This window comes from Oncorhynchus gorbuscha, linkage group LG01 (genome assembly GCF_021184085.1).
Source record: "Oncorhynchus gorbuscha isolate QuinsamMale2020 ecotype Even-year linkage group LG01, OgorEven_v1.0, whole genome shotgun sequence".
Lineage (NCBI taxonomy): Eukaryota > Metazoa > Chordata > Actinopteri > Salmoniformes > Salmonidae > Oncorhynchus > Oncorhynchus gorbuscha.
The window spans coordinates 101,071,320-101,084,089 of NC_060173.1; the positions used below are offsets into that span (position 1 = coordinate 101,071,320).

At 44.9% G+C, this 12,770-nt stretch overlaps 1 protein-coding gene across 7 annotated transcripts in view; it reads left to right on the top strand.

Moving 5' to 3' along the window:
- Window positions 1-12,770, top strand: part of LOC124047485 (unconventional myosin-Ib-like) — a 172,088-nt gene that overhangs the window by 83,013 nt on the left and 76,305 nt on the right. The gene's annotated exons all lie outside the window — the stretch shown is intronic.

The window sequence follows — 12,770 nt, forward strand, 5'->3', positions numbered from 1 at the left end:
AACGCTATAGAACTATTGATAACTTATAGGCTCATTTCCTACCCTAACCCTACGCTTCCCAGTGTGTTAGTCTGGGAGGGAAGGGGCCCAAGGAGGGTACTATGAAGTGCTTACAGCTGGTCCTACTCTAATGGGTTCATTGTCTCTTATTGGGTTCCACAGTCATCAGACTCCACTACAGGGTAGAGCAGTGATCTCACGTATGACCAGATCAGAAGGTATCTAATCTACTAGTGTTGCACGTTATACTGTAACTTTGGTACTTTTTAGATACTAGAACCTGAGAAACGGTTCGGTACTAGATGTTTTAACTTTCTATACTTCTGTCTGTGTTTCACAGATGAAGTCTATCGGCAAAGCCGATGTCCCCCTTATAGCGTGAGCGCATCGTGCCTGCTGTACTTAGCCTGCACTGGGAGTATTGGGCTAGACTGCATTGTTTTAGCTTCCCATTCATGCTGCACTGAAGTTAACACACTTGAATAATGCCACACGTCATGTAGAAATCTTAATTACTGTTCGCAAGACAATATCTGTACAGGCTAGAACAAGAAGATAGCGGTAGCTTCCAGCTTTGTATGCCAACTTTCCTTGCTAGCTTACAGCTGAAGCGCGCTTCAATTCACTACCCTAGTACTTAGTTTTTGATAATATGCAAACCATAATTCTAAATATGCTCATTTCAAAGCTGATTGCCACTTAACTTTTCATTCTCTTAATCGGGCTCACATCTCTCCCAAAGGTTATGTATTGCCTCAGCTAACTTGCCTCATTACTGGTTAGAAAGGGTGCTCACTTTCACAATATTAACTGCTTCTATGCAAATGTTGATCAGAACCCCATGGAAGGGAAACAGAATGTTTCTCATCTGAAGCCCCATGAAATATGCAAAAACAAGCTCAATAACTCAATCCATTCACACACTCCAGATGAATATGCGTTGCATCTGTATTGTGAATAGGCCTAGGCTAGATCTTGATTTACCAATAGAGATTTACCGTTATGTAGTTACTTTGATTCATTAATGCATATGTGGCTGTCTGAAATGTTGATGTAATTTTTATTTGATTGATAATGAACTCAAAAGATGCCCAATGATAAACTCAGTTACTGCGCTGTTTAATCTGTCGAGATCAACTGCAATTCTGTGACTTTCACTTTGCTAATATGCCTTTTTGCTGTGGTTTTGGTATTTCGTATCGTGAGGGCATCGAGTATTGTGATACTAAACCTGGTTTCAGGTATTGTGACTACACTAATCTACCTATCCCTCCTCCACTCTAAGCTACGCAATGACAAATGTTGTCTTTTAATGAGCCCTGCTCGTCTATATTATAAGACAGGTCCTGTAGTCCTGTAGAATATCCGATAGTGGCCTTGCAGATGGCATGTCCTGTCTTTTTTGTGTTTCACCAGTAGTGTCCAGCCAGCCAGTTAAACACGGATTGCGCTGGGCTGGTACAGTTGGGACTGGGGAGTGGGGGGTTTGTGCAGCAGGCAGGAGAAGCTTAGTCTCCTGAGGAAGCATGTTATGGCTGTTGGTAATGAGACCCTTCCCTCCCCCTCATGGCGCCCCCCCCCCCCCCCCCCCCCCCCCCCACACACACACACATACACGGCTCCATTATGTCATTCAGCTGAGGCCCAGATCCACTGGTCAGGGGCATCACAGCTGACTGATGGGCCAGAGGGGTTTCTCTGAATGATATTGTGGAACTGCATGGGGGTTTTGACTTTTTCTGGGATAGTAGTGGAGTGGTAGACTACTACCTGGACTGCAGGGAATACATGCTTTTATAAGTATACAGGTAGAGCTTCTGACACAAGGGTTATTACAGTGGCATTATTGATGTTGCAAATCTGATCTGGAAGTGCTATGGGAAAGAATGACAATCACAGAGAGCACAATGCATTAGCTTGCCCAAACTTCAGCAATAAGTATACTCATCTCTCTCTCTTTCTCTCTTTCTTTCCCCCCTTTATGGATGATACCACATTGATTGACAGGCTCAGGCCACAACATTCTCAACAAGGAAACACTAATGTCAAACCTGTGCTTTGTGATGGGGGGGGGGTCAATAGTTACTTATCTGGATAGTATTTTGGACTATACATAACAAACAAAATAATAAGTGGATAAGGAATAACAGTACTTTACCACATTGTCCTAGGCTATATGGACATGAGAAATTTTCAATTTCAGGCTGATTTTCTGACAATTACTAATACACAAATGAACACTCACATAGGATGTGTAATAGGAATTGCATTCTATCATATTCAAAAATTGAGGAAAAAGTGATCAGTTCATGAATCTACGTAATTGTATAGCCTAACAAATTCAAGAATGATTGACAATAAATAAAAGTAATCAAATTATAATGTTGATGCATAATAATGACTTCATTAACTGAATGCATCTATAGCCTAGGTGTTAACAAAATATTCATACAAATATGATTAGGCCTTGTAGAAAGAGGGTCAATCAAGTTATGTCTGCCAAATGAATGTAGCATTGGGAAAAAAATAATTTTTTTTTTTAATTTATTTTGTTTCACCTTTATTTAACCAGGTAGGCTAGTTGAGAACAAGTTCTCATTTGCAACTGCGACCTGGCCAAGATAAAGCATAGCAGTGTGAACAGACAACACAGAGTTACACATGGAGTAAACAATTAACAAGTCAATAACACAGCAGCAAAAAGGGGAGTCTATATACAATGTGTGCAAAAGGCATGAGGAGGTAGGGGAATAATTACAATATTGCAGATTAACACTGGAGTGATAAATGATCAGATGATCATGTACAGGTAGAGATATTGGTGTGCAAAAGAGCAGAAAAGTAAAATAAAAACTGTGGGGATGAGGTAGGTGAAAATAGGTGGGCTATTTACCAATAGATTATGTACAGCTGCAGCGATCGGTTAGCTGCTCAGATAGCTGATGTTTGAAGTTGGTGAGGGAGATAAGTCTCCAACTTCAGAGATTTTTGCAATTCGTTCCAGTCACAGGCAGCAGAGTACTGGAACGAAAGGCGGCCGAATGAGGTGTTGGCTTTAGGGATGATCAGTGAGATACACCTGCTGGAGCGCGTGCTACGGATGGGTGTTGCCATCGTGACCAGTGAACTGAGATAAGGCGGAGCTTTACCTAGCATGTCCTTGTAGATGACCTGGAGCCAGTGGGTCTGGCGACGAATATGTAGCGAGGGCCAGCCGACTAGAGCATACAGGTCGCAGTGGTGGGTAGTATAAGGTGCTTTAGTGACGAAACCGATGGCACTGTGATAGACTGCATCCAGTTTGCTGAGTAGAGTGTTGGAAGCAATTTTGTAGATGACATCGCCGAAGTCGAGGATCGGTAGGATAGTCAGTTTTACTAAGGTAAGCTTGGCAGCGTGAGTGAAGGAGGCTTTGTTGCGGAATAGAAAGCCGACTCTTGATTTGATTTTCGATTGGAGATGTTTGATATGGGTCTGGAAGGAGAGTTTGCAGTCTAGCCAGACACCTAGGTACTTATAGGTGTCCACATATTCAAGGTCAGAACCATCCAGTGTGGTGATGCTAGTCGGGCATGCGGGTGCAGGCAGCGATCGGTTGAAAAGCATGCATTTGGTTTTACTAGCGTTTAAGAGCAGTTAGAGGCCACGGAAGGAGTGTTGTATGGCATTGAAGCTCGTTTGGAGGTTAGATAGCATGGTGTCCAATGACGGGCCGGAAGTATATAGAATGGTGTCGTCTGCATAGAGGTGGATCAGGGAATCGCCCGCAGCAAGACCAACATCATTGATATATACAGAGAAAAGAGTCGGCCCAAGAATTGAACCTTGTGGAACACCCATAGAGACTGCCAGAGGACCGGACAGCATGCCCTCCGATTTGACACACTGAACTCTGTCTGCAAAGTAATTGGTGAACCAGGCAAGGTAGTCATCCGAAAAACCGAGGCTACTGAGTCTGCCGATAAGAATCTGGTGATTGACAGTCGAAAGCCTTGGCAAGGTCGATGAAGACTGCTGCACAGTACTGTCTTTTATCGATGGCGGTTATGATGTCGTTTAGTACCTTGAGTGTGGCTGAGGTGCACCCGTGACCGGCTCGGAAACCAGATTGCATAGCGGAGAAGGTACGGTGGGATTCGAGATGGTCAGTGACCTGTTTGTTGACTTGGCTTTCGAAGACCTTAGATAGGCAGGGCAGAATGGATATAGGTCTGTAACAGTTTGGGTCCAGGGTGTCTCCCCCTTTGAAGATGGGGATGACTGCGGCAGCTTTCCAATCCTTGGGGATCTCAGACGATATGAGAGGTTGAACAGGCTGGTAATAGGGGTTGCGACAATGGCGGCGGATAGTTTCAGAAATAGAGGGTCAAGATTGTCAAGCCCAGCTGATTTATACGGGTCCAGGGTTTGCAGCTCTTTCAGAACATCTGTTAACTGGATTTGGGTGAAGGAGAACCTGGAGAGGCTTGGGCGAGGAGCTGCGGGGGGGCCGGAGCTGTTGGCCGAGGTAGGAGTGGCCAGGCGGAAGGCATGGCCATCCGTTGAGAAATGCTTGTTGAAGTTTTCGATAATCATGGATTTGTCGGTGGTGACCGTGTTCCCTAGCCTCAGTGCAGTGGGCAGCTGGGAGGAGGTGCTCTTGTTCTCCATGGACTTCACAGTGTCCCAGAACTTTTTGGAGTTGGAGCTACAGGATGCAAACTTCTGCCTGAAGAAGCTGGCCTTAGCTTTCCTGACTGACTGCGTGTATTGGTTCCTGACTTCCCTGAACTGTTGCATATCGCGGGGACTGTTCGATGCTATTGCAGTCCGCCACAGGATGTTTTTGTGCTGGTCGAGGGCAGTCAGGTCTGGACTGAACCAAGGGCTGTATCTGTTCTTAGTTCTTCATTTTTTGAACGGAGCATGCTTATCTAAAATGGTGAGGAAGTTACTCTTAAAGAATGACCAGGCATACTCAACTGACGGGATGAGGTCAATGTCCTTCCAGGATACCCGGGCCAGGTCGATTAGAAAGGTCTGCTCACAGAAGTGTTTTAGGGAACGTTTGACAGTGATGAGGGGTGGTCGTTTGACTGCGGCACCGTAGCGGATACAGGCAATGAGGCAGTGGTCGCTGAGATCCTGGTTGAAGACAGCGGAGGTGTATTTGGAGGGCCAGTTGGTCAGGATGACGTCTATGAGGGTGCCCTTGCTTAAAGAGTTAGGGTTGTACCTGGTGGGTTCCTTGATGATTTGTGTGAGATTGAGGGCATCTAACTTAGATTGTAGGACTGCCGGGGTGTTAAGCATATCCCAGTTTAGGTCACCTAACAGAACAAACTCTGAAGCTAGATGGGGGGCAATCAATTCACAAATGGTGTCCAGGGCACAGCTGGGAGCTGAGGGGGGTCGGTAGCAGGCGGCATATGTGAGAGACCTATTTCTGGAGAGAGTAATTTTCAGAATTAGTAGTTCGAACTGTTTGGGTATGGACCTGGAAAGTATGACATTACTCTGCAGGCTATCTCTGCAGTAGACTACGACTCCTCCCCCTTTGGCAGTTCTATCTTGACGGAAGATGTTATAGTTGGGTATGGAAATCTCTGAATTTTTGGTGGCCTTCCTGAGCCAGGATTCAGACACTGCAAGGACATCAGGGTTAGCAGAGTGTGCTAAAGCAGTGAGTAAAACAAACTTAGGGAGGAGGCTTCTGATGTTGACATGCATGAAACCAAGGCTTTTTCGATCACAGAAGTCAACAAATGAGGGTGCCTGGGGACATGCAGGGCCTGGGTTTACCTCCACATCACCCGCAGAACAGAGAAGGAGTAGTATGATCGTGCGGCTAAAGGCTATAAAAAATGGTCGCCTAGAGCGTTGGGGGCAGAGAATAAGAGGAGCAGGTTTCTGGGCATGGTAGAATATATTCAGGGCATAATGCGCAGACAGGGGTATGGTGGGGTGCGGGTACGGCGGAGGTAAGCCCAGGCACTGGGTTATGATGAGAGAGATTTTTATCTCTGGACATGCTGGTTGTAATGGGTGAGGTCACCGCATATGTGGGAGGTGGGACAAAGGAGGTATCAGGGGTATGAGGAGTGGGACTAGGGGCTCCACTGTGAACTAAAATAATGATAACTAACCTGAGCAACAGTATACAAGGCATATTGACATTTGAGAGAGACATACAGCGAGGCATACAGTAATCACAGGTGTTGAATTGGGAAAGCTAGCTAAAACAGTGGGTGAGACAACAGCAGGTAAGCTAGCATAACAACAGCAGGTAAAATGGCATTGACTAGGCAACGGGGCCGACAGATAAATCAAACAAGCAGAATGGAGTACCGTGATTAATGGACAGTCCAGCGTGCATCAGCTATGTAGCCAAGTGATCAGAGTCCAGGGGCAGCGGTGGATGAGGCAGGGGGGCTGGACTGGCGGTGACTAAGTAGCTTGTAGCTAGTTAGCTGATTCGCTTCTGGAGGTTCTTGAGTGTGTTCTAAAAATTTAAAATAATAGTGATTCCGTATCACATTGGATGAGGCAGGTTTCCGGAAGGTATAAAAAAAAAAAAATCGGGAAGAGAGAATGTACATTTGGGCCACTGCGATGCAGACGGTTAGCAGGCCTGTGCTAACAAGCTAACAGATTAGCAGGCCAGGGTAAACAAGGTAGTAGTTAGCGGACCTGGGCTAAACAAGCTAGCAGTTAGCATGCCGAATTAGCAAGCAAGGAGATAGCGAGGGCTAGAGAGTTAGCCTTTGGAGGACGTCGCGATGGGGTGAGTCTGTTTATTCCTCTTCATGCAGTGACATCGGTAGACCGGTCGTGGATCCGGGTATAGAAGCCCAGGAGTATGCTAGGAACACAGGAGCTCTGGCTGGGCTAGCTTCAAGCTACGTGGGTGGAAGCGCTAGCCAGGAGTAAACAACCAGGGTTGCGGTTTAGCTCGATAGCTAGTTGTGAAGATCCAGCTGAAAAAAATGTTCCGTTTGCGGAGAGAATCCGGGGATAAAAATAAATAGGTCCGTTATGCTCTGGTTAGCGTCGCGTTGTTCGAACTGGCGAGAGCTTTCAGAGTTTAAGGTTAGCTGATGACCGGTTAGCTGAAGACCGCTAGCATAGCTGGTGGTTAGCTGGCTAACTTCATTTGAGGGGTTTCGGTGAGGCGGATTGCAGGAGAGTATTTGGAAGCTTAGGTTTAGCAAAATGTTTTTAAAGATATATGAAGAAAAATATCTAAAACGAAAAAAGAGATGGTATTTACAGAGAGACTATACGAGAGGTCGACTTACTGCTACGCAGTAAATCCAGCCATAGAATATATAATCACCATTAAAACATTTTTTTATAGATTGATGCTTCTAATGTTGCATGTTGTATAGAGGAAGCGTGACTAAATTTGAGCCCAGTAACTTTGCTCACCGCGTCCTCATTCGATTGTCTCGTCTGGCTGCCACGAAAATCAAATCAAATCAAATCAAATCAAATTTATTTATATAGCCCTTCGTACATCAGCTGATATCTCAAAGTGCTGTACAGAAACCCAGCCTAAAACCCCAAACAGCAAACAATGCAGGTGTAAAAGCACGGTGGCTAGGAAAAACTCCCTAGAAAGGCCAAAACCTAGGAAGAAACCTAGAGAGGAACCGGGCTATGTGGGGTGGCCAGTCCTCTTCTGGCTGTGCCGGGTAGAGATTATAACAGAACATGACCAAGATGTTCAAATGTTCATAAATGACCAGCATGGTCAAATAATAATAAGGCAGAACAGTTGAAACTGGAGCAGCAGCACAGTCAGATGGACTGGGGACAGCAAGGAGCCATCATGTCAGGTAGTCCTGGGGCACGGTCCTAGGGCTCAGGTCCTCCGAGAGAGAGAAAGAAAGAGAGAATTAGAGAGAGCATATGTGGGGTGGCCAGTCCTCTTCTGGCTGTGCCAGGTGGAGATTATAACAGAACGTGGCCAAGATGTTCAAATGTTCATAAATGACCAGCATGGTTGAATAATAGTAAGGCAGAACAGTTGAAACTGGAGCAGGAGCATGGCCAGGTGGACTGGGGACAGCAAGGAGTCCTCATGTCAGGTAGTCCTGGGACATGGTCCTAGGGCCCAGGCCAGTTGAAACTGGAGCAGCAGCATGGCCAGGTGGACTGGGGACAGCAAGGAGTCATCATGTCAGGTAGTCCTGGGGCATGGTTCTAGGGCTCAGGTCCTCCGAGAGAGAGAAAGAAAGAGAGAAGGAGAGAATTAGAGAACGCACACTTAGATTTACACAGGACACCGAATAGGACAGGAGAAGTACTCCAGATAAACAAACTGACCCTAGCCCCCGACACATAAACTACTGCAGCATAAATACTGGAGGCTGAGACAGGAGGGGTCAGGAGACACTGTGGCCCCATCCGAGGACACCCCGGACAGGGCCAAACAGGAAGGATATAACCCCACCCACTTTGCCAAAGCACAGCCCCCACACCACTAGAGGGAAATCTTCAACCACCAACTTACCATCCTGAGACAAGGCCGAGTATAGCCCACAAAGATCTCCGACACGGTACAACCCAAGGGGTGGGGGGGAACCCAGACAGGCCGACCACAACAGTGAATCAACCCACCCAGGTGACGCATCCCCCCAGGGACGGCACGAGAGAGCCCCAGCAAGCCAGTGACTCAGCCCCGTAACAGGGTTAGAGGCAGAGAATCCCAGTGGGAAAAAGGGGAACCGGCCAGGCAGAGACAGCAAGGGCGGTTCGTTGCTCCAGAGCCTTTCCGTTCACCTTCCCACTCCTGGGCCAGACTACACTCAATCATATGACCCACTGAAGAGATGAGTCTTCAGTAAAGACTTAAAGGTTGAGACCGAGTTTGCGTCTCTGACATGGGTAGGCAGACCGTTCCATAAAAATGGAGCTCTATAGGAGAAAGCCCTGCCTCCAGCTGTTTGCTTAGAAATTCTAGGGACAATTAGGAGGCCTGCGTCTTGTGACCGTAGCGTACGTATAGGTATGTACGGCAGGACCAAATCAGAGAGGTAGGTAGGAGCAAGCCCATGTAATGCTTTGTAGGTTAGCAGTAAAACCTTGAAATCAGCCCTTGCTTTGACAGGAAGCCAGTGTAGAGAGGCTAGCACTGGAGTAATATGATCAAATTTTTTGGTTCTAGTCAGGATTCTAGCAGCCGTATTTAGCACTAACTGAAGTTTATTTAGTGCTTTATCCGGGTAGCCGGAAAATAGAGCATTGCAGTAGTCTAACCTAGAAGTGACAAAAGCATGGATTAATTTTTCTGCATCATTTTTGGACAGAAAGTTTCTGATTTTTGCAATGTTACGTAGATGGAAAAAAGCTGTCCTCGAAATGGTCTTGATATGTTCTTCAAAAGAGAGATCAGGGTCAGAGTAACGCCGAGGTCCTTCACAGTTTTATTTGAGACGACTGTACAACCATTAAGATTAATTGTCAGATTCAACAGAAGATCTCTTTGTTTCTTGGGACCTAGAACAAGCATCTCTGTTTTGTCCGAGTTTAATAGTAGAAAGTTTGCAGCCATCCACTTCCTTATGTCTGAAACACATGCTTCTAGCGAGGGCAATTTTGGTGCTTCACCATGTTTCATTGAAATGTACAGCTGTGTGTCATCCGCATAGCAGTGAAAGTTTACATTATGTTTTCGAATAACATCCCCAAGAGGTAAAATATATAGTGAAAACAATAGTGGTCCTAAAACAGAACCTTGAGGAACACCGAAATGTACAGTTGATTTGTCAGAGGACAAACCATTCACAGAGACAAACTGATATCTTTCCGACAGATAAGACCTAAACCAGGCCAGAACATGTCCGTGTAGACCAATTTGGGTTTCCAATCTCTCCAAAAGAATGTGGTGATCGATGGTATCAAAAGCAGCACTAAGGTCTAGGAGCACGAGGACAGATGCAGAGCCTCGGTCCGATGCCATCAAAATGTCATTTACCACCTTCACAAGTGCCGTCTCAGTGCTATGATGGGGTCTAAAACCAGACTGAAGCATTTCGTATACATTGTTTGTCTTCAGGAAGGCAGTGAGTTGCTGCGCAACAGCCTTCTCTAAAATCTTTGAGAGGAATGGAAGATTCGATATAGGCCGATAGTTTTTTATATTTTCTGGGTCAAGGTTTGGCTTTTTCAAGAGAGGCTTTATTACTGCCACTTTTAGTGAGTTTGGTACACATCCAGTGGATAGAGAGCCGTTTATTATGAGCCCCCACCTTCTGATCTGCACGAAGTGTGTGCGTGCCGCTGGCGATGTACATTGCTGGACATGCTAGCTGTTCTCCGCGGTGCATCATCACTTCAAACACATTCTGCCGTGGTTATCGGTCGGCCTACTACTACTGGTAGTACCGGTAAAATGTAAGTTATTAATCAACATACAGCTGACCCACTTCGATTTCATCAATAACATGTCACTTCAATTTGGTTGTCCAAATATTAGCTTGCACTGCGTCTTTGCTGATGAATGCCCTGATCTCTGGCCAGTCAATTGGTTAAATTACATTGTTTTGGTATATTAATTGCGTCTAATAGAGCTGAAAATTATGCATAACCATGACTAGCTGACTGATTGTTTATAATGGCGGGGTATCCGATAAACAGAAATTCAATTTTGTCCGGACTTAATGATCAACTTGTTTTCTCATGGCTCTCTTTTCCCTCTGTTGCAGACATAAAGGGAGCAATATGTTCGGAACATCGAATCACAAAAAAAAAAAAATCGGTATCGAATCGCAATACATATAGAATTGTGAGAATCGCAATACATATAGAATTGTGAGAATCGCAATACATATCGTATCGGCACCTAACTATCATGACAATATCGTATTGTGAGGTCCCTGGCAATTGCCAGCCCTACCTGTGTTGTAATGATTTTACATTCAATATGCCGTACTATACTTCCAGTGGCAAGGATTTGCTGAAGGTCACAGCCTGGAGCAGATGGTGTGTCCTGGCATTGCCATGTTCTGGGAACACGACAAGTCATGTTCATGCACAAAAAACAAGAATCTGAAAAGGAGTGAAACAAGGAGGTACGATCTGAACTCGCCCAATAAGAAACTCTAATTTAAATGTTCTGGTTTAAAATGTTTTGCTATGGTATGACTTAATGAACACTACCATAGTGTCGTGTCCAACTTCATTTCACCTCAGACCGAGGTCCAGCGTCCCGCCAGGAGCCACAACCCAAGCCTGAGACGGTTAGGATTTATCCCCGGATTTAAACAGGGATTCTTGTTTTGATCTGAAAATGACATGGTCACTGCATGCTGCTTCAGATCATAATATTATTGCAGCCCGCTGTGCCAGTATGACTAAATACAGATGGTGGAATAACATTAAACTAGCTGAGCCTTGCATGTTTCAAGAGGAAAAAGTGTCTTACTGCAACTCTAACATTTGCCTATCCCTAGAAGAGGACTTGCATACAGAATGGCTTCAACCACATCCAAATAGCAACTGTTGCTAGTGACTGTAGCTATTGAAAGGAAGCTTGTGAAATGCTTGCTTACGAGCCCTTATCAATGCAGAGAGAAAAAAAGACGATAGGAAAATTATAGGTAATAAATACACTATATGAGTAATGATATCATGGATAAATACACGTGGTACGAGTCCATTTGCAGGGGTACGAGGAAGTTTCGGAAAGTATTCAGACCCCTTTTTCTACATTTTGTTACGTTAGTCTTATTCTAAAATGGATTAAATGTTTTTCCTCATCAATCTACACGCACTACTCCATAATGACAGATTTGTTTTGTGTGTATGTGTGCAAAAGTATTAAAAATAAAATGACCCTTATTTAAATAAGTATTCAGACCCTTTGCTGTGGAGACTTGAAATTGAGCTTAGGTGCATGCTGTTTCCATTGATCATCCTTGATGTTTCTACAACTTCATTGGAGTCCACCTGGGGGTGAATTCAACTGATTGGACATGATTTGGAAAGGCACACACCTGTCTATATAAGGTTTGTGCACAGGATTGTGTCGAGGCACAGATCGGGGGAAGGGTACCAACAAATCTCTGTAGCATTGAAGTTCCTTAAGAACACAGTGGTCTCCATCATTCTTAAATGGAAAAAGTTTGGAACCATCAAGACTCTTCCTAGAGCTGGCCGGCAAGCCAAACTGCCGGCCAGCGGGGTGAAGGGCCTTGGTCCGGGAGGTGAACCCGACGGTCTCGCTGACAGAGCTCCAGAGTTCCTCTGAATGTCATTCCAATTAATATTATAATCTCAGAATGTATATAACTTTGTTTTCATCTGGCATGGTCAATACTGTCACATATATCATCCAAGTAAGATACATTTGAACATGGTAGCCTGTACACACATCCCACCAATATTGGTGGTCGAAATGGTAATTTAATCTATAGCCATAGTATTTCAATGACATTTTTGCCCAAGTCATTCCTCAGTTTAAAGTGTGTGTGTGTGCTTGACACCACCTCATCTGTTCCTGTCCTTTCTAATAATAGTATATATAACCACTGATGCTGACCTGTCCATCAGTAATAGAATGTTCCAGGGTTTTTGTGATTGCTATACCATGCACATTATTTGTATGCACAATGACCGAGACATTTAATTCATGAATCTTAATTAGGGAGGCTACACACATTTATATGGGTGGTATGCAGTCCTTCCAACTTCAAATATACAGAATGATAAATTATTGAGGAGGTAGTCATTGCTTTTTTAGCATAACACTGGCTTCAGGAGTCATGGTAAACCGGGAATGTACTAAG